At 45.8% G+C, this 22,038-nt stretch overlaps 1 protein-coding gene across 1 annotated transcript in view; it reads right to left on the bottom strand.

The window, feature by feature from the left end:
* EGFL6 (EGF like domain multiple 6) overlaps positions 1-21,146 on the bottom strand; it is an 86,131-nt gene extending 64,985 nt beyond the window's left edge. Inside the window, 6 exon segments of the mRNA XM_038586832.1 lie at positions 760-965; positions 1,838-1,923; positions 2,097-2,187; positions 3,575-3,733; positions 16,296-16,382; positions 18,551-21,146. The gene's annotated coding sequence lies outside the window, so the exon portion shown is untranslated.
* Between the last annotated feature and the right edge of the window lie 892 nt (positions 21,147-22,038).

Genomic DNA, 22,038 nt, shown 5'->3' with positions numbered 1-22,038 from the left:
TTGGTTTCACAGTGGGCAGAACCTATGACCCCACATTGTCCCTCGGGACTCGGCTGTGACTTGCTTTGACCCATGGCATACGCGCAGAGGTTAACCAGTTGCCAGTTCCAAGCCTAGGCCATGAAATACCCGAGCCTCTCTCATGGGCACAAGGAGACCAAGCCCCAGCCAGCACGGCAACCTAAGGAGAATGAGGAACAGGTGGAACAGAGCTATCTACTCAAGCCTAGAGTCGCCCAACCCACAGATCCACGAATGAGCTCAGCCACGGTCAGCAGTGTCAGCCAAGCGGAGGCCTTACTGTGACAATCTGTTACTCAGCAATAGCTCTCAACACCCCCTGTGACCTAGTTTTAGATGGAGAATAGTTTAAACTAGAATATGAAGAAAGTTTGTCTTGACAAGCTCAATTCCGGTTACGTAGTCCCTATATGCCTTAATTCTAGCCAATAAAGTGTGAGGAGTGGAGATGGGGGAAGATTCTTGCCACAGATTCTTCATTTATACCATAGTAGATCTCCTTACCTGTCTAAGTCATGCTGGATCTTTGGTTTTATGGTTGAAGGTGTCCTAATGGATTCGGTGTCCTTGGTTAGTAACCAGCTAGACCACTGAGCTGTTTCTAGATGATAGCGACAGGCCCTGTCCTAAACACTGTGCGTGTATCATCTTGCTCAACACCCACAACTCTATAGATAGTGATTATTAGTTCCCCCATTTCTGAAGTGTCAAAAAACGGAGTCAGGGTAAGCGACTCACCCGAGCTCATGCAACTAACAAGTGTAGAACTGGAAAGGAGGGCCCCTGTCCCTGGGGCTCTGCTGATAGAGAAATCCTTTTGCTTACTTCTTACTCCCCGGGTGGCTTCAGATGTCAAATGAGTCTCATGAATAAGGTAATCGATTAGATGACCTCTTCAAGGCCATTAGTCTTCATCCCAAAACCGATTTGGTTTACTGAAAATACTAAAATTGAAAGGAAAGAACAGAAGGTATGAACCATGTGCTTGCAAATACCTTAAAGCAAATGGAATCTAAAATCTTAGTGTGGCTTTCCCCACAAGCTGACCATGGGAGCAAGGAGCGGAGTGGAAGCAATTTTCTCTGGAGGTGCAGACGACCTTGGCAGGGGAGTGAGGAGTAAGTCAGGAAGGGAACTAGCAAGTATGGATCATGGGGTCATCGCTGGGGGCAACAGGAGCTCCGAGCTGCTGAGCATCTCCCAGAGCCAGCTGTCTCTGCATGAGCTCATCCAAAAGGCACTTGCATTCAGTCACTGCCGGAGGCCCTAGCAGGGAACCGATCCTAGGACTTTGGCGGGGTGTGGTGAGGGCAGACTGGGGGCTGACAGCCAAAGGCAGCCCCCAGCCTTGCAGATGCTAACTACCAATGTCCTACGGTCAGGCCCAGGGGGGCAGGGGCCGGGCACCACACTGGCTGCTACCTCATTTCTAGAGGCTGAATTTGATCTGCAATTATGAGTTTTTGGCCACGCCACTTCTCCCTAAACACGCAAATCCAGATCACTCCTCTAAATAAACCATTACTCCAAAAAGTCCCAATAAAACATGAGTAGCCTAACATGTGGGGGCCATCCTGCCTTCTTAGCCCTAAGTTCTAAAGTGGTGCAGTTTCTGTTTTTTGCTTTTATCAGAGCAGACTTCTCTTCTGTAGGCTTAAGAGAGGTGATGAACATCCCGGGTGTTCAAACTCCCCTCGGCCGACCCACTTATTATTTCCTGAGGGGAGCTGTGAACCAAGGCGCCGTCAGGGAGCATGATGAAGAGAAGGAACCTGGAAGTGATGTGTTGCCAGGTGAGAAGACACTGGATACGAACCGCCATGTAGAGGCAGGTGTTTTTAATAACACTGTGGCGTTGCTGACTTTGAAGAGCACCGCTCTTTAGGGGGCCCACACTGCATTCTACAAAGGAAAAGCAATCTTTGATCAGAATCTCATAAAATCATCCACACCTTTTACAGTGCTACTTTTGTTTTCAATCTATTTTCACTGAGCCCCCTGCGTGGTACAGGTGTGACAGGATATTTTTGTGCCTTCTAAATATATACCTGTAACACATAGAGAACTTTTCTTACATTGTGCCTGGCGCTGAGATCCAAAATTACGTCCAAACAGCAGCACCAGAAGCAAAGCATTAGCAGATGAAACGGCTGGACGGAAGAGAGTCTAAGGGAAGAGTTTTCAGACTTTATGGTCATTACAAATTAGCTGAGGGTCTTGTTAAAATGCAGATTCTGATTGCATAGCTCTGGAGTAAGACCTGCGTCTTGATTACTAAAAAGATCTCAAGATGCCTATGGTGCTTGTCTGGGAACCTCTTAGGGTAGTGAGAGTCTAGAGATCCCCTGGAGGAGCAGTTCTCAAGTTCAGCTGCACACTGAGATCATCTGGGAAGCTTTGAAACTCCTGGTGCCCCAGCCCCACCTCCAGAGTTTCTAATGTACGAACAGTGGGTTGAGTGTGGGGACCTGTAGAAAGTTCCCTGGTGGTTCTTTTTTTTTTTTCCCCTGGTGGTTCTAATGGCAAGCCAAGCTTGAGAACCATTGTTTGGACCAACTCTAACATTTTACAAGTGGAGAAAAAGCTCCAATGTGTGAAGCACCTTGCCCAAAGCCACAACACAGGATGAGTTCACACCTTTGTTTCCATCACATGGCCTTCTCCTAAAACTTCATTTTTTTTTTTTAAGATTATTTAAGAGAAGAGCACAAGCATGTGCGAGTTGGGGGAGGGACAGAGAATTTTCAAGCAGACTCCCCACTGAGCACGGAGGCCGTTATGGAGCTGGATTCCAGGACCCTGAGCTCATGACCTAAGCAGAAATCAAGAGTCGGCCACTTAACCAACTGAGCCACCCAGGCACCCCAAACTTCATGTTTTCTTGATCATTCCTTCTGAAGAAGAAAATGGTACCTCTTAATTCTTCTTTTATGTTAATTGCAGTGACATGTTCTAGAAATTGGATGGGTTTTCCCAGTCTGTTTTTCTCTCATTATTCCACGAAAGGAGTCAACGAGGATGTGTAAGCTTCTTGAAGGGGACACGGCTAAATTCTATGTGGGAAGGTGTGTCTTCGGGTACATATTGCTTTTCTTCATTTTGTGCCTGTCAAAGTCCCTGTTCTTGGGAGCTCCATGGTAGAAGAAAAAAATCCTTCCTTTTCCCCACCTCTCCTCCTTCCTTCCTTCTTTGTCCTCTCCCCTCATTCTTGCTCAAACGTTTATCTGTAACCTACAAAGTGCCAGGCCCGGTGGGGACCGCTCGGTAGAAATGTGTCCGCTGGACGGTCTCTAGCTTTTTTCTCCCTGGTGACCTGGGCTGGCCAGCTAACATGTGGTTCTTAGAACATCTGGACCACACTTCTTGGGGAACAGAAAAAAATGAAGGTGAGATTAAAAGAGGAAAAAAAATAACACCATGATTCATTTCCCCTCAAGTGTTGCCAGCTCTAAAAACCTCCTGCTTGATAATTGAAGAGAAACTTATTTATGGATTGTTATATGCTAGATATTTCAGAATGATTATCTACTCCTGACAACAAGGAAGATATTACCATGCCGTTTTACAGATGAGGCTCGTGAAGTTTAGAGCAGTTACATCTCGTATATGGTCATCTGTCAATGGAACAGAAAAAACGTGGATTTGGGAGCCAGAGCTCACTGGTGGTTCATTTTGCTGTCAGACCTTATTCTTCACAGCAGGGATTCATGGCCTGGTGGGGGGAGGGGGGATAAGGTCAGTTTGCCACCAGAAACAGTGAATATTTTATATGTCGGTGAGGATCAGCATGGCTTTCATCTAATTTTTAAGTGACCAATCTATGATCTATGACCCTTTAAATGTCACTACTATATAGAAAAATCTCCTTGTCTACAAGTGAATGAAATTTCATTGTTTGAATGTTAGTGCCCTTGACTTTGACTAAACTTATGTTCCCAACTGAAGGCACTCAATCATCGAGGGCTTTTCTTTTTGTCTTTCTTGGGAGGTGGTAGAGCTGGAGTCCACCCTGTATACTTCCTTCCTGTTCCACGTGTAAATATCCTTTGCTATTTTCCTGTTCACAATTGAATGTATTAACTTGGCATACCCCTGCAGGGCTTGTCTATTTATTTTGTCCTACAGAAATCCTATACAATGATTTCTGAGAATGAAAGCCAGGCAACTCCATTTAGATGGGCCTTAAAAGTACAGACGCTTACTCAAAGCCGCTCCGACTTGACTTGAAAAAGCTTGGTTGGGAAATGTTCTGTGGACTGTAAAATTGGAACTATATTTGTGATTCCTCTTTTAAGATAAAGGTAGCAAAATTTGCCAGAACAAAATATTGCTTTTCTTTTTTTTACATATACCCCTCCCTATTTGCAAAAAGTTCCATATCCTTTATAGACTTACTCCTTTAACAAACACTTATTGTCCTCTTGCCAATCATGGGGTGGACACTGTGCCCAGATGGGATGTAAAGATGATTAAGAGATAATCCTTTGCCCTGGGTGACAGACATGTAAATACATTAGAATTAATGGTCTAAGTGTTAACAGAAGTACTTTGGGGTGCCGTGGAAACAAGGAAGGAAGAATATAAATTCTTTGGGTTCTACACGTATAAATGCTGCTCCTGGATTATCCCCTACGTTCATGAATTGTTTACTTAAACTATTTTCAAATAGCAAGATTTTTATAAATTAGGAAATCTTGAAAAATTGTCTGCTCGGATAATAACTGGCCCCAGACCCACAGGAGTGCTGCTCCTCTAGAGTGAGGAAGAGTGAGTTTGGTAAAAAGAACTCAGGGTTGGAAATCAGAAGAATCAGGATTTAGTTCAGGGTTCTACTAATTTCCTCAACCTGGGCAAGCCAGTTCATATCTTTGGGCTTCACTTTCTGTATCATGTTTGCAAAAAATTCTGGATCTTTAAGTGTCTCTCTCCAAAGTACCATGACTCTAACATTTTCTTTTGTGGAAAGGGGGGAAGAAAAATCAACTATGACCCAAAAGACTGTATTTGAAATTGAAAAGCTGGGCTAATTTCAGCAAGGAAGAGATCTTAATTCAACGAATAAATGGATGGATAAAGGAGTGAATGAAATTTCTCTTCCATCGTGGCTAATATTCGTTCTGCTTTGCTTCTGGCCTTTATTCCACACATTCTGTGAGATCTTTAGCACATATGCATTAATCTAATTAGTACTCACTTGGTGCCAGGCACAACGCTAGGGGTTGGTAACATAGTTCAGGATGTCTAGCATTGGCTGGCATTAGTTCCCCCAGTCATGTCTACTTAAACACTCATACACTTCCAGTACACCATCATGAGATGAGGGTGGTCCTGTCCTATTGAGAACTGCTGGCCTAGCATGACAGGGACCACAGGGAGAACTCACCAAATACACCCTCTGCTTATGGCTTCCTTCTTGTCTTACCTACTTACCATTGTTCCCTTGAATCACCTGCAAGTAAGGTATTTTCACTCATAGTCTCATATTTATGTCTCAGGGTCTGCTTCTGGAAGACATACACTTTCTTAGGGTAAGGGGTGGGATATGGCATCCCAAGCTCTCTCTCTTAAATTCTCTGGGCCTTGTAGCCCCTTGTCTAGCATAGGTTGCCTCTTTTTCCTTTGCTTTTATTATGGGTAGATACACCTTTCAGTATTACTTTCCTGCTGCTTTAAAATACTTTCCTTGAAATGCAAACCAAAAGCACAATGAGGGATGCCAGGGTGGCTCAGCAGTTGAGTGTCTGCCTAATGCTCAAGGCGTGATCCCCGTGATCCTATGATCCCAGGGTCAGGGAGGAGTCCCACATCAGGCTCCCTGGGAGGAGCCTACTTCTCCCTCTGCGTAGGTCTCTGACTCTCATGAATAAATAAAATCTTTTTTTTTGAATAAATAAAATCTTAAAAAAAAACCCACAATGAGATATCCTCTCACACCTGTCATCAGGATGGCTAAAATAAAAAATACAAGATACAAGTGTTGCTGAGGATGTGGAGAAAAAAGAAGTCATGTACTATTGGTGGGAATGCAAACTGGTGCAGCCACTGTGGAAAATAGTATGGAGGTTCCCCAAAAAGTTAAAAATAGAGGGGTGCCTGGCTGGCTCAGTCATTAGAGCATGGAACTCTTGATCTCAGGGTGTTTGAGCCCCATGTTGGGTGTAGAATTTAGAGTTCCTGTTTAAAAAAAATTAAAAATAGAATTTACCATAAGATCCAGTAATTCCATTACTGGGTATTTACCCAAAGAATACAAAAACACTAATTTGAAAAGATATATATATATATATATATATATATATATATATATATATATATATATATATATATATATATATCCTTATGTTTACTGCAGCATTATTTATAATAGCCAAACTATGGAAGCAGCCTATCCATCGAGAGATGAATGGATAAAGAAGATGTGGTATATATACACAATAGAATATTACTCAGCCATAAAAAGAATGAAATTTTGCCATTGTAGCAACATGGATAGATCTAGAGGGTAATGCTATGTGAAATAAGTCAGAGAAAGACAAATAGCATAGGATTTCACTCATGTGGAATTTAAGGAAAACAAATGAACAAAGAACGAGAGACAAACATAAAATCAGACTCTTATCTATAGAAAACAAACTTGGTTGCCAGAAGGGAGGGAGGGAGGGAGGGGGATGGGGTGAAATAGGTGAAGCAGATTAAGCATACACCGATCATGGTACTGATCATGGTACGTATCGAGTAATGTATAGGATTGGTGAATCGCTATGTTTTACACCTGAAACTACTATCACACTGTATGTTACCTTACTGGAATTAAAGTTAAAAATACTTTCCTTGAATCATTGGCAGCCCAAGCGTCTTCATCCTCTTTAAGTACCTCTTTAAGTGCCTCTAGCACTCCTCAGGAGTAATAAGACATATTTTGGGTGCTTGAACATCTTAGCATTCCCTCCCCAAATTTTAGTTTTCTTGAAGGTTTTATTCATTCATTTTATTTTAGAGAGAGAGAGTGAGCCAACAGGGAGAGGGGCAGAGGGAGAAAATCTCAGACTCCCTGCTGAGCATGGAGCCCAATGTGGGGCTCGATCTCACAACCCTGAGATCATGACCTGAGCCAAAATTAAGAATCAAAAAATAAATAAACAAACAAACAAAAAATTAAGAATCAGGCACTCAACTGACTGAGCTGCCCAGATACCCCACGTTCCCCAAATTTTAAAACTAGCTCCTACAGGGATCCCTGGGTGGTGCAGCGGTTTAGTGCCTGCCCTTGGCCCAGGCCGTGATCCTGGAGACCCAGGATCGAATCCCACGTCGGGCTCCCGGTGCATGGAGCCTGCTTCTCCCTCTGCCTGTGTCTCTGCCTCTCTCTCTCTCTGTGTGACTATCATTAAAAAAAAAAAAAAATTAAACAGAAAAAAAAACTAGCTCCTACAATCTTACTAACATGGTAGGCTCAGTGGTCGTGCCCTGTGACTCACCAGTCCTCAGCCATAGCTGATTGGACCAGGGTGGATATAAACACCATGCTTTTCCTCTGTGGATCTGGGACACGAAGGTCATTAATCAATCAACAATAGGGGCTGGAGAACTGCAGTGGGACAAGTCAAGGCGTGTCCAAGCTGAAGTTAGGGCAGGGGACTGATGGAGGAGCAGGAGCAACAAGGCTACTGAGTAGAAGGGGAGCAAATGCTTAGGTACTAGGTGGTCCTGTATCAGTCTTTACCTGCATCTACATGTATATCTGTATCCATATCTGTATCTATCTATACACAATCTATGTATCTAGCTACACATATATAAACCTGTATCACAGTATCTCTTGCTCTACAACTGTAATTATATCCATGCCTGCCTATACCTATACATCCCTAAATATATGTCTATCACTCTCAATCCGTGTACGCTTATTTCTCTATATATCCATAACTAATATTGTATCTGTAACTACATGTCTATAACTATCACTATACCTCTATCACTATATATCTCTATAGTTATCACAGTACCTGTATATATTTAATCTCTCTTTTTAACTTAATTTGACGGGGGGGGGGGAAGGGGGAGAGCACAAGCAGGGGGAGGGGCAGAGGGAAGGGTAGGCTCCCCGCCGAGCAGGGAGCTTGATGTGAGGCTCCAGGATCCCAGGATCATGACCTGAACTGAAGGCAGGCACTTAACCCACTGAGCCACCAAGGCGCCCCTACATCTCTGTTTCTACAATTATACTTATAACCATCTGTTTCTCTATCACAGTCTATATCAGATCACTATCTCAAACTAGTTTGAGGATTCTTCTCTTCCTTTAAGGACTAGACCTACCTGCTGCCCTCCATCTCTAGGAGTTCCTGGATCCTTCTCATATACTTTCTTTGAACTTGAGATAGTCCGTTTTTATCTCCTGCATCCAGAGGAGTCCTGACTAAAGCACTATTACATCCCACCTTCTACCTTTTGCCCAGTCTGGCCAGCCTGCACTGACCCTTTCAAGTAAAGAAAAAAAGAGGTTCATTTGCATCAAACACAGAATCTTAAGATGGAAGAGATGCTCAAGATCATGGCATACAGGACTTCTGTTTTACAGATGAGTAAATGGGTACAGAGAGCTCCAGCCTGGAGTTGGCCTTAAGAAGTTAGAGGCAGTAAAATATAAAAATGGGGATTGAATGAGGGCACCTGATTGGCGTTCTTCTTGCCACTCCAGTTTATTTTTACTGGGAAAAGGAAATGCGCTGAAGAACTGAAAGACAGTTTCATCAGTTGAATTTTCAGAATCTATTGCAGCAGATGTTACAAGGGCATCACCCCTAGCTTTCTGGCTTCTCCACTGATTGACAAAGGCTGCTCATCTTGAACACTTGCCACTCTTCATCGGAGGACTTTTAGTCATGTGATGGACAGGGATTTGGTGACTCTACACCCCACCACCTCACCTCTTGGTTGGGAAAACTCTACATGGTCTCCCAGTGTTCCCCAGGGGATTGGAGCTCCAGATGCCTAGTGTGGAAAGTGACTTGATAATTCACTCTTTATTGGCTTCCTTCTCCTCCCCATCGAACTTCCCCATTCCCTTGCTAACATTTCCTGGGATCACCTTCCAAATAACCTCCTTGCCTCTGGGGAGACCCCCAAGACACCTATGTATATTCTAATAGAAACAGTTTCCATCTGAACTTTGAGGATCTCCTTTTAAGTCCATTTAACATAAACTCTATTGTACATATGAGCTCTGAGGCTCCTCATGGCCAATTTCAGAACTGTGAGGTACTTTGGTCTTTTTTTAGATTGTAAGTGGCCATTTTGATACAACTCTATTTATCCTAGTCTGACTATAACCAACAAAGCTATAAAACCCATAAAAGTCCATAAATCTAATCCTGAGTTCATTGCATGGCCCCACACCTTCCACTTCACTGAGTTTACAAACATGTTTTTGGTACTGTATAATATTTGTATAGTGTCAAAGTGAAGAAAATGTATCTTTTAAAATTTGTCCTCAGGGGCGCCTGAGTGGCTCAGAGGTTGAGTATCTGCCCTCGGTTCAGGTCATGATCCCAGGGTCCTGGGATGGAGCCCTGCATCGGACTCCCTGCTTCTCCCTCTCCCTCTGCTTACTGTTCCCCTTGCTTGTGCGCACTGTCAAATAAGTAAAATCTAAACAAAATTTTTTGTTCTTGGGACGCCTGGGTGGCTCAGTGGTTGAGTGCCTGCCTTTGGCCAGGGCGTGATCCTGGAGTCCAAGGATCAAGTCTTGCATTGGGTTCCTTGCAGAGAGCCTGCTTCTCTCTCTGAGTGTCTCTGTCTCTCATGAATGAATAAATAAAATCTTAAAAGATTTTTTTCTCACTATAATAAAGTACACTATAAGTTTCCTAAATGACATATTTATGGTATCTGTAAATTCTAGTATTTCCTTCTTTTGTCAAACTCCTGAATCTGCTTGGATGCCAGAGAATTTATGCAACTGAAAGCTTATGGTAGAAACACAATATGATAATTATCGTATATTCATAGATATCTTTGCTAAATAGAAAAATATGTATTAAAATTTTATTGATGTTAATCTCCATATTATGGAAATAAGATATCCCATGTTTGCTACCAGGCTCCATTAAGATAATTACTAAAACATTATAGATGTTTGCATATATTCAGGAATTAATAATGCAACACGGGTTTGATGGAAATGTTTGTACATGAAGCTTACTTTTAAAAAGTTCATTTTAGGGACGCCTGGGTGGCTTAGCAGTTGAGTGTCTGCCTTTGGCTCAGGGTGTGATCCTCGGAGTCCCGGGATCGAGTCCCACACATCGGGCTCCCTTCGAGGAGCCTGCTTCACCCTCTGCCTGTGTCCCTGCTTCCTCTCTCTCTCTGTGTCTCTCATGAATAAATAAAATCTTTAAAAAATAATAATAATAATTAAAAATTCATTTTATTTGCTCTTTGGTTCAAAGGTTTCCCCCAGGGAAAGCCCGAGTAGCTCAGTGGTTGAGCATCTGCCTGCGGCTCAAGACATGATCTGGGATTAAGTCCCACATCAGGCTCCCCAAAGGGAGCCTGCCTCTCCCTCTGCCTATGTCTCTGCCTCTCTCTCTCTTTCTCTCTCATGAATAAATAAATAAAATCTTTAAAAAAAATCCCACAAAAAAACGAAGGCGCCACCTTTTACTAGCTGTATCTCATGGTGGGGTGGGGTGCGATCGAGAGAGTTAAATTTGTTTCTTCATTTCCTCAGCTGTGAAATAGGAAGAAGATACCTCCCAGGGTCATTGTACAGCTAAGCGTGTTAATACAAACTCAGACCTTAGAGTGGTACCTGGTATAAGGTAAGAACCCATCAAGTGTTAGAGGTCATCAGAGTTAGAATGGTATTTTATGAGATGTGTCCAAAGCCCACAACTGGAGAGGGCCAACCAGCTCTTTCCATACCACCGCACTACAGTCCATCTTCAAAATCAACAGTGGCTTTGGAGTTTGGGGTCAAATAGGAATTAATCTCCCAGCTAAATTATTGGTTAGCATACCAAAGAAATATGCATCTTGGGAGAGCTCATTTTCTGCAGCCTGACAAATAGGAAGCCAGGATTTATTGCAAAAATTCTGGTAATGCTTTCTAACATAAAGAGTTCATTAAATGACTCCCGTTTCCCAAAATAAACCCACTATGGTTTTATTCTTTAGCTACATAAGGTCCCCAACACTCATGGCCACACCAGCGGGAAAACTCAGTCAAAAAACGTTTTCTCATATGGTGGCATAAAGAACCATTTGTGCTTCAATGGCAAGCAACGTGCTGTTTACACTGCACCCTTCCTGGTTTTCTGACTCTGGCTTGTCAGTCTTTGAGCTATTTTACTGCTGTAGATGACTGTTAACAATGCAAAATCATTTATATCTATAGACATGTACATCCTGTGCCCTGAAGGTCAAGTGGCTTCCCTCCCCCATGCTGGAAGACGCCAGTTTTGCCTCCAAGTTCATTTCAACATTCCTGATCTATGTGTCTGTTCTTTGGTTTCTCCTTTCAATTAGCTGTAATATCTTCTAGTTCCCACAGTGATGAGTTAAGTAAGATCTTTAACATGTGTTCGTCTTACATTTTTAAAAAAGATTTTATTTGACAGAAAGAGACCACAGGCACGGGGAGTGGCAAAGGGAGAGGGAGAAGCAGACTCCCGCTGAACAGGGAGCCTCAATGCAGGGCTCGATCCCAGAACCCCAGGATCATGACCTGAGCCAAAGGCAGAAGCCCAACCAAAGGAGCCATCCAGGTGACCCTCATCTTACATTTTTTTCAGTCATAATTTTACTTTTTGAAAAATTTCCTTTAATTAATCTTATTTTTTTTTTAATATTCCCAGTTGCTGGTACTTAGTTTTGATTACTTTCATCAACTGGGATTTCCAAACCAGTTTATTTAAAATCACAATTTATTTCCACTTATCTCTGATAGAATTCTTAAATTTGAATAAAACAAAGTATCTCCCCCACCCAAATTCACTCAAATAGAAATAAATTTTAGGGGTACCTGGCTGGCTCAGTCCATAGAACAGTGGACTCTTGATCTCTAGGTTGTGAGTTTGAGCCCCACGTTGGGTACAGAGATTACTTAAAAATAAAATGACAAGATAGGAGAAGATTGATTTCTCAGCAGAGAAGTGAAAAAATGACTAACATAATATGGCTAGCTGTTATTAAACCTCTCGTGTGTGTGTTTTCCCCCCCAATACCACCAAACAATTCACTCAGTTCTCCAAGGACACTGACCAAGTGTCCCACAAATTCAACTCGATTCTGACACAATCTACCCAGAGATATCATCCAGTTCCACAGGTTAAGGGCTCAGTCCTACAAGACGGCCCCTACCAATGTCACACACCAGTCCCAAGTCCAGGTTGTTGCCTGGGCTTCTGATCAATAAGCTGTAGATCGGAGGTTTCAACGATCCCTTCGTTGGGTTTGATTAACTTGCTAGAGCAAGCTCCCAGAGCTCGAGGCATTTTCCTTACTAGATCACCAGTGTATCATAAAAAAATATAACTGTGGAACAGCCGGGTGAAAGAGACGCATAGGACAAGGCGTGGGGAAAGGGCTCAGAGCTTCTATGCTGAGTAGGTCACTCCCTGCAACCACATGTGTTCACCAACCCAGAAGCTCTCCAAACCCTGCCCTCTTGGGTTTTTATGGAGGCTCTGCTACATAGGCTTGGTTGATTAAATAAATAACCATTGGTGATTGAACTCAATCTCTAGCCTCTCTCCCCTCCTGAGATCAGGAGGTGGGAATGAGAGTTCCAGTCCTCTCCTCACTTGATTGGATCCCCCAGCAACGAGCCCACATCCCTGAAAACTTTCTCAAAGTCACCTCATTAACTTAGCAAACGACACTTTTTATTGCTCTCATCATGTAGGAACTGGGATGGAAGACCAAATATGTATTTCTTACTATGAGTCACAATATCATACTACCATTTTATCTTTGTGGACAAAGTCAAGGCATTTTGTAGGTAATTTAGATCAAGATCAACTTCTTTGGAAGTGTGTGGGAGAGGGCTTAGGTTTGATTATAAGGGGTACCAATTTGTCTGTTTGCCTGGAGCTTTTTGGTTTAGCACTGAGAATCCTTCATCCTAGGAAAACCCTGAGTTCAGGGCAAACTGGGAAGATTGGTCACCTTGGGTAGGAGCTACCAAAAAAAGCTAACTATATTGAATATAATTATATTAAATTTTCAATCATCTTTATATTATAGTAGTAAAAGTACAGGCTTTGGAATCTAACTTGGGCTCAAATTTTGGCCATGCATCTTACCAGCTGTGTGGCCTTAGGCAAATTACTCAACCTCTCTGGTGCCCAGGTTGATGAGGATAATATTACTTGACTCCCAAGATGGTTGTGAGACTTAACACACAACCTCCCAAGACGTTCGTGCCACAGCAAGCTTGCTGCGTATGTGGCTCACAGATAGGGCTGGTGGTGCTGGGGCGGGAGGTGCAGGGCACTGGGACATGGTTATCCACATCACGTTACCAATGTAACAAATACCAACAGCCTGTTCCCATTTGTGGAGTCCTGTGGGCCAGGTACCGGTCTAAACTTACCCCTGAATTAACGAATTCAATCCTCATTCCTCACGCAACCCTAAGAAGTAAACATTGCCGTTAGCTCCATTTTACAGGTAAGGAATCTGAGGCACAGAGAGGTTATGTGATCTGCTCAGGGTCTCGCTGCTAATAAATGGCAGGGCCAAGGTTCTTATCAGGAGATAGGCGGGGTTAAATTAGATGGACCACTAGGGTGTCTAACGGGTGGCTAGAGGTGCAAGTTGCAGGCTTGAGCAAGAGGTCAGAACTAGGGCTACTATGCTGACAAATTCAAGGAGATCAGGATGATGGGGAAAAGGCCATTGGGCTGGGCAGGCAGGCAGGCCCCTGAAGGCTTTCCCATGCAGTTCCAGGGGTCTGGGGGGAGGAACCCTGCTTACAGTTACAGCAGCTCCTCTATCCTGCCGGTCCGTTAGAACCATCTGGCAAACTCTACCAAAAATGGGAGTTAAACCCTAGGATTTATCTCTAGAGATTCTGATTAAATTGGTTGGAGGTGGATCACTGGTTTCCTGGTATCAGTATTTCTAGAAAAGCCCCTGGGGTGATTCAACGTATTAAGGTACCACTGAGTTTAGTAAGTGCAATGGCTTGGGAAGGAGTGAGTGTAAAATTACAAGTCTGTAAATAGGTTTAAAGGAAGGGGAAAGACATCTGAAGGATAACAATGGCTACCCTGTGAGCTCCTTCTAAGGGCCAGACTCTAAGCCCTTGGCACACACGTTTGCACTTGACCAGCAGAACAGCCTATGACATAAGAACTCTGATCATCCTCATTTCCCCCAGTAGGACACTGAGGTCTGAAGAGATCCAGACCTTGCACAAATCACCTTGTGGTTAAGCAGAGAAATCAGGATCAACCCTCGCCTCCCCACCCTGGCAGCTTGGTAAATACAAATTAAGTTATTTTCAGGCTATCAGAGAGAGAGAGAGAGAGAGTCATATATTGATGGTCAGGAGGGGAGACTTGTCTACCACCAATTTACTTTCCAGAGTAATTTGTGTTAATTTCCTCTTTACAGATTGACTTTTTTTTTTAATCCTATAGATTATATCCAAGTCTTACCTCCGTATTTTCCTCTATACCTTCTTGCTCCCCCCCCCCCCCGCCCCCAAACGCTATCTGTGAGCAAGTGTGATGGTCTTCAGAGAGGAAGCCACTCTTCTGGAAACTCAGTGCTAGTGCTGGAAACAGAGCTGGCGGGACTGGAGCCCCTTGCTGCTCTGCCTACAAAGAATTGCAGGTGCTACTGAGAGGGGACACACACCGCAAACATTAAATGTAAAGGGTGTGCCCCCCAAATGTAAAGGGTGCCAAGGGCGCCAAGGGCACATGCATGGAGCACAGTCGGTGTCTCCCACCAGGTGGGACAGAGTCATCTGGGACCAGGGCAGAGAGGTGTGAGGTCAGTAACGGCCTGCAGGATCTGCAAGTCACACGGTGAGAGGTGCAGGGAGCCTGAAGCTATGTTCCAGTGAAAGAGATAAGCAGCGGCCCAGACAAAAGGGGGGCAGGGGTGGGGTGGGGTGCACAGGCCTCTTCCACAAGGCCCAAGCTCCCACACACTGGGAAGGGATCTGGGAAGACAGGACTGCACCATTTGAGGAGGCCGAGGGCTTCCATAATTTGGAAAATGAAGAGTTCTCTCTGAAAGCTGGAGAACCTAGACACATCGGGGCTAGAGAAACAGATGCACACACCATCCAACAGGCTGACTGTAGCATCCCCCCGTCTCACCACCCGCTCCGTATCCCACAGTATCCCCACGACAATGCTGAAGGAGCCTGCTGCACAGCCTCCTGCCCACATGGTCTTTCCACGACACGGTGGCTAAACCCACCCTGATCGAACAGATTCTTTCAGGGAGGTTCTGTTTATCACCCGTGGGCTCAGCTCGGCCACTGATTGTGCTCAACAAAGATGAGAAGCCTGCAAATCTTCAAACCTGTTCCTGCCATGACTGCCCTACCCCAGCCCAACCCCTCACCCTGGCATGTGTCTGGAGAGGAATGGAGTACGCTAAGCATCTCCTACAAATATCCATGCTCTGTCTCGTCATCACTGGCGCTACGCCTACCCTGGTCTAGGATATACACAGTTCCTCAAGAACTCTTTTGCTTAAGATCTAGGCTACTGCAGATCTACACAACTTAACCACGAAGGGGAGCATGCTATTCGTACCTTCTGAGGGGGAGACAACCCAGGGCTCTGGCCACAGCAGCTCAAAGAGAAGAGGACAATAGAAAGATGACCCTATGTAATAGGGTTGGCAAGCTTGTTGGCAACGGACCGAAGAATAAATAATTCAGGCTTTGCAGGTCCCATGGTCTTTGTCCTAACTACTCAACTTTGCAGATGTAGAACAAAAGCAGTCACAGGTTATATATAAATGAATGAATGAGGTCCTGTGCCAATAAAACTAGATTTATGGACCTAGAAATTTCTGTTTCATGTAATTGTTATGTATTGAGAAATATTTGGTTTTTCAACTGTTTAAAAATGTAAAAACCATTTAGTTCCCAGAATGCACAAAAACAGATTGTGGGCAGGATATGGCCCATGGACCATAGTTTGCTGATCCTGCTTCAGAAGATCACCTACTGACCCACTCAGTTAGATTTACATATGCTTTTATTTCTGCCATTACACATTTCCACGTCTTAGCAAACCAACCTTGACATGCAATCCGAAAATGATTTCGTCCACCGCTATGACAGGTCTCTCTCTCTCGGAGTAAGAGTTGGAAGAGACTTAAGTCTCCTGCAAAGTTAAATTAAATTAAAGTTAAATTTAGGGATCCCTGGGTGGCGCAGTGGTTTGGCGCCTGCCGTTGGCCCAGGGCGCGATCCTGGAGACCCGGGATCGAATCCCACGTCGGGCTCCCGGTGTATGGAGCCTGCTTCTCTCTCTGCCTGTGTCTCTGCCTCTCTCTCTCTCTCTGTGTGACTATCATAAATAAATTAAAAAATTTTTTAAAGTTAAATTTAAAAATTTTAAATATTACACTGCAAAGAGCTTTCCAAAGGTTTAAGGAAGCCATTCTTAATACACAGACACATTTTTCTCAACTTGAAACAGAACACAATATAATGGGAACTGAAGCTTAAGTGAATAAGGATCCCATTTGGTCTGAGTTTTTGGGGGAAAGAAGTTGGGGAAACACCAAAACTGCTTCACATTTATCTGTGGAAAGTCCTCAAACACAGAACACAGTAGTTACTCCAAAGTGTGAGTTCCAAACTTTTAACTGGCTGATAAGCATTTTGGGTGTGAGGGCCTCATCAGGGATCACAAGGTTTTATTTCCTGTTAAAATGCCTTTCCCACTGTATAGTCAGGATAAAGGATTGTCATTTTAGTAAACACTCCGTCCTTAATGTTTAAGAAAAAGGAGTCATATTAAAATGTCTCAAGGGTCCTGGTCAGTTGTATAGGACACAAATACAAAGGTTTTGCAAATGTTGGCTTCTAAGGATTATAAATGTTGACACTCAAAAATCAATCATTTAGGGGCACCTGGGTGGCTCAGTCGGTTGGGTGTCTGCCTTCAGCTCGGGTTGTGATCCCAGTGTCCTGGGATTGAGCCCTATGTTAGGCTCTCTGCTCTATGCTCTATGGAGAGCCTGCTTCTCCCTCTCCCTCTGTCTACTGCTCCCTCTCCTTGTGCTCTCTGTCAAATAAATAAAATCTTAAATGATTTTTTTTTATGCTGCTGAAAGTAGCTAATATGAGCCTTTGGTATTTAAGTTGCCAGAAAGCAGCTTTATTTGGAGAGAAACCTAGTGGCAGGAATGTTAGACTTTAGAGAGCTTAAAGGTTTTTTGTTTTGTTTTGTTTTGTTTTTTTGGGTGGGAAGATTAGAGCTGATGGAGGTTGGACTGGTATTTGAAATAAAAAAACACATTTTGACAGCATCCCATGATTTCTATGTTGTGGAGATGCTATCCTGAGTTTAGAGCTGTTTTCTGTTTTTCATTAAAGTGTGTCTTTATAATCTCTACACTCCATGTGGGATTTGAACTCAAAACCCCAAGATCATGAGTTGCATATTCTACCAATTGAGCCAGCCAGGTGCCCTGGCTGCATTTTACTTCTGGAGAAATACGAGACAGACCATTTCACCCTGAAGTCTAAGAGGCAACAATCATTTTAAGACCGCATCAAGGTGTCCTGTTCATTCCTAGAAATGGGAGTCCCAGGGACTATAATCTATGGGTGTGGAGAGCCTAGACCTTGTTGGAAAAATGGAGGATTCGGGGTTTTGGTGGTAGGAATTGAGGGAAAGGGTCAAAGGAGGAAAAAAAACCAACAACAAAGAAAAACCAAAACCAACCCAGTAAGAGTTGATAACATAATGGGTATAAATGATAAAAGAGTAGGAAAAGTCAAAGGTGATTTTAAACTTTTCTTTTGGAAACGTCCCACAAAAAATAAGCCTGAAAATAAACAAAGGCATTGTATTTGTAAGAGAAATAGAGTCTAGACCTAAATGGGTTCAGCTCTAAGTTAGAGAATCATTCAACAGGTGATGTCCTGTGTACATCCAGAAGCATGAAGCTGGAGTTCAGATACTAAGTTGGGGCTGATCTAAATTAAAAGATAGTTATCCACAATCTTAGAGCATTCTTTGAATGGTAAAGCAAGTGAAAATTAATTTTTCTAGGAATTTGAGAAAAGACTATCATTAGAAAGCACAAAAAATGGGATTAGCAATAGCATATGCTCTGTAGTTGCTATACTATTGAAAATACTAAATAATCATAACCTCTGGGAGGGTGTGATTTGTAGCATTTATATCAATGAGTGAGGCAGCCCAGTCCTCGATAGAGATGTGATGTAGACACACAGGGCCTCTGAATGTAGAGGGTGGGCCCCGGTGAGTAAGGATCCCTGGACTACAAGGGGGGGGAAAGGGGGGGCGAGCGGTACCTGGCTCTGTCTTAGGAACGTGCTTCACTCAGGCCACACTCTGCGAGGGCTCCACTGGTCTTCTTCACTCTGATGGTGGAAAGATCTCCTTTGCTGTTCCCATTGTTCGGACAACTCTTTGTCCCGATATTTACATGGCTGGGTCCTGCTCAACATTCAAATGTCACCTCCTTGGAGTCTTTCCTGACAACCACATTGAGGCTGTATCCAAAGCCCTCAATCTGTACTGTGCACACAGATCCGTTACAACGCAGACTTGGACTCTGGTTCAGGGGGTTGGGGGGCTGGGTGTGAGGCTGAGATTCTGCATTTCTAACAAGCTCCCAGGAGATGCAAACCACACAGCCACACGTAGAGCAGCAGTACTATCCTCCATCTCTGTCAAACTACTTGTTTCGCTTTCTTTGAGCTATTTCTTGGGTAAATGAGGTTTTTCAGGTCATTGATTCCTGTATCCCTTTAGTACCTGCTACTGACTCAGCAACTGCTTCATTATATAACAGGATCTAGACCGTGAGTTAAGGGCAGAGCGACTCAAGTGCAAGTCGAAACTGGGATAAGAACCTTGTAATAGAACATAAATCTGATGTTACCAGGCAGGACTTAGTTCGTAAGACTTTTTCATAGCAACTTTCTTGATGAAGTAAATTGCTTTCTCTTGTGGCACAGGGTTCTTTCCTCATCACAGAGAGAACAGTGTGAACTAGCAACTGTGGGTAATCTGCATTGTTACCAGCACTGATACAGAGAACATTAGATTAAGATATCCCCAAGCAATGAGCACTGGGTGTTATTCTGTATGTTGGGAAAATGAACACCAATAAAAAATAAATTTATTATTAAAAAAAAAAAGATATCCCCAAGCTTCAGGGGTAACTGGGAGGCTCAGTCAGTTAAGCGTCTGCCTATTGATTACAGCTCAGCACATGATCTTAGGGTTGGGGGAGGGAGTCCAGCCTTCCACTCAGGAGTAAGCAGAGTCTAGTGGAGAAAGAAGGGGGGACTGTGGGAGACGCCGGAACAAGGTAGTGGTGCGTAGAAGAGAAATGCGACAATAGGACATTATCAGAAACAACAACAAAAAATTTGGAGACAATGGAGAATATTGAGGAAAAGGGCAGTTAGGCAGTGGCACCAGAAGGTCCTGGCAGTAGGGAGGACCAGCAGCAGCAACAAAGGCCCATGGCAGCAGTGGAGACCAAGGTATCAGCAGAGGTGACAGGCAGCAACAGAGGCCAGTGGGAGCAGCAGGGGACTAAGGGAGAGGCACAGGCCAGAGAGAGGCGCACAGGCCAGGCCAGAGGGAGCAGGGGTGGTCTGAGGGAGCAGAGTCTAGTCTGAAGGAGGGTTGCAGGCCTGAGAGAGTACTGGAGGCCAGAGAGAGAAGGGCAGGCCAATAGGAGAAGCAGACACCAGTGGGAACAGTGTAGGCCAGAGGGAGCAAAGGAGGCCTCTGGAAAGAAGGCAGGCAAGAAGCAGCAGTGCAAACTTGAGGCAGCATCACGGGCCTGAGGCAGCAGCAGTAGCCTGAGGAAGCAGCGCAGGCCGGCTGCAGCAGTGCAGGCTGGTAAGAGCAGCACTGGCCTGAGGAAGTAGTGGAGGCCATAGGGAGTAGCAGAGACTGGAGAGAGCTCCACAGGCCAATGGGAATAGCCAAGGCCAGTGGGAGGAGGGCAGGGGAGACGGAGCAGGGCAGGACAGAGGGAACACCAGAGCCAGAGGGAACAGCAGTGGGGAGTAGGAGCAACAGAGACAAGAAGCAGCAGTGGAGGCCAGAGCAAGCAGCATGGCCAAAGGGAGCAGCGGTGATGAGAAGGAGCAGTGCAGTCGGGAGAGCAGCGCAGGCCGGAGGGAGTAGCAGCACCGGAAAGAGCAGTCAGGCTGGGGAAAGCAACACTGGTCAGACAGAGCAGTGCAGGACAGAGAGAGCCTCACAGGACTGAGGGACAAACACAAGCCAGGGGAGCAGCACAGGGGGAGGGAGCAGGGTAGGCTGGAGGGAGAAGCACAGGCCAGTGAGAGATCTGCAGGCAAGTGGGAGCAGTGGAGGGAACAGTGCAGGCTGAAGGAAGGAGCACAGGGCAGAGGGAGCAGCATGGGAAGGAGGCACCAGCACAGGACAAAGGGAAAAAGGCCTGGCAGAGGGAGCGGCGCAGGCCTGAGTGAGTGAGGCAGGGCAGGGGGAGCAGCACAGGGCAGGGGGAACAGCGAAGGCACAAAGAGCAGGGCAGGACGGAGGGAGAAGTGCAGGCCATGGGGAGCAGCGCAGGCCTGGGGGTGCAGGGCAGGACATAGGGAGCAGCTCAGGCAGGAGGGAGAAGCTCAGAACAAAGGGAATAAGACCAGGCAAAAGGAGCAGCCTAGGCAGGGCACGGGGAGCAGCGCAGGACAGAGGGAGGAGAACAAACCAGAGACAGCAGCGCACACAGGAGGCAGGAACCCAGGCAAGAGGGACAAGCAGAGACATGAAGCAGCACAGGAAGGAGCCTGCACAGCAGGCAGGAGGGAGCACCACAGGCCAGACGTGGAAGCTCATGCCTGCGAAAAGAGAACAAGACAAAGGGAGCAAGAGAGGTCCATGGGAGCAGGGCAGATCAGGGGGAGCAGCACAGGAGAGAGAGAAGAGAGAGAGAGAGAGGAGCAGAGTCAAGAAGCAGCACAGGCTGGGCAAGTGGACAGGCTGAAGGAGAAGGGCAGGAAGTGGCGCGGCACAGGCAGAGGGCGCGGCGCGGGCAGCGGGAGCACAGCGGGCTGTGGGACCTCAGCCGGCAGTGGGCGCACAACAGGCAGTGACGACGACGGGCAGTGGGGGCACAGCAGGCAGCGGCAGCACTGCGGGCTGCTCAGAGCAGCACAGGTAACAGGCAGCAGCGCAGGCCAGTGGGGGCAGCACAGGTCACTGCGGGGAGACCAGGCTGGGGAGCAGCACAGAGCACAGGCAGCAGCAGTGGCCTCAGGGAGTATTGCAGGCAGGGGGAGGACGGCAGGCAGGGGGAGGACAGCAGGCAGTGTGGGAGGACAGCAGGCAGGGGGAGCACGGCAGGCAGTGGGGGGACAACAGGCAGTGGGGACACAACAGGCAGTGGGGGGGACAACAGGCAGTGGGAGCAGCACAGGCCGGTCAGAGCAGCACAGAAGACAGGCAGCAGGGGTGCCAGGAGGAAGCAGCGCAGGGCAGCTGGCGAGCGCAGGCAGCGGGCGTGCAGCAGGCAGCGGGAGCGCAGCAGGCAGTGGGAGCGGCCCAGGCCGGTCGGAGCAGCGCACACCACCGGCAGCGGCGGTGGCCAGCGAGGGCAGGGCAGGCCGATGGAGCACGACGGCCCGAGGAAGCAGCCCAGGCCAGTGGGAACAGAGCAGGGCAGGCGTGCGCAACGCAGGTTGCTCAGAGCAGCGGAGACTACGGGAAGCAGCGGTGCCCAGAGGGAGAAGTGGCGGCTGAGGGTGCAGCGGTGGCCACGGGGAGCAGCGCAGGCCAACGGAGCCCCCGT

This window comes from Canis lupus, chromosome X (genome assembly GCF_011100685.1).
Source record: "Canis lupus familiaris isolate Mischka breed German Shepherd chromosome X, alternate assembly UU_Cfam_GSD_1.0, whole genome shotgun sequence".
NCBI lineage: Eukaryota > Metazoa > Chordata > Mammalia > Carnivora > Canidae > Canis > Canis lupus.
Note: the sequence above shows the minus strand (reverse complement) of the source record. Positions and strands in the feature narration are given on the sequence as shown.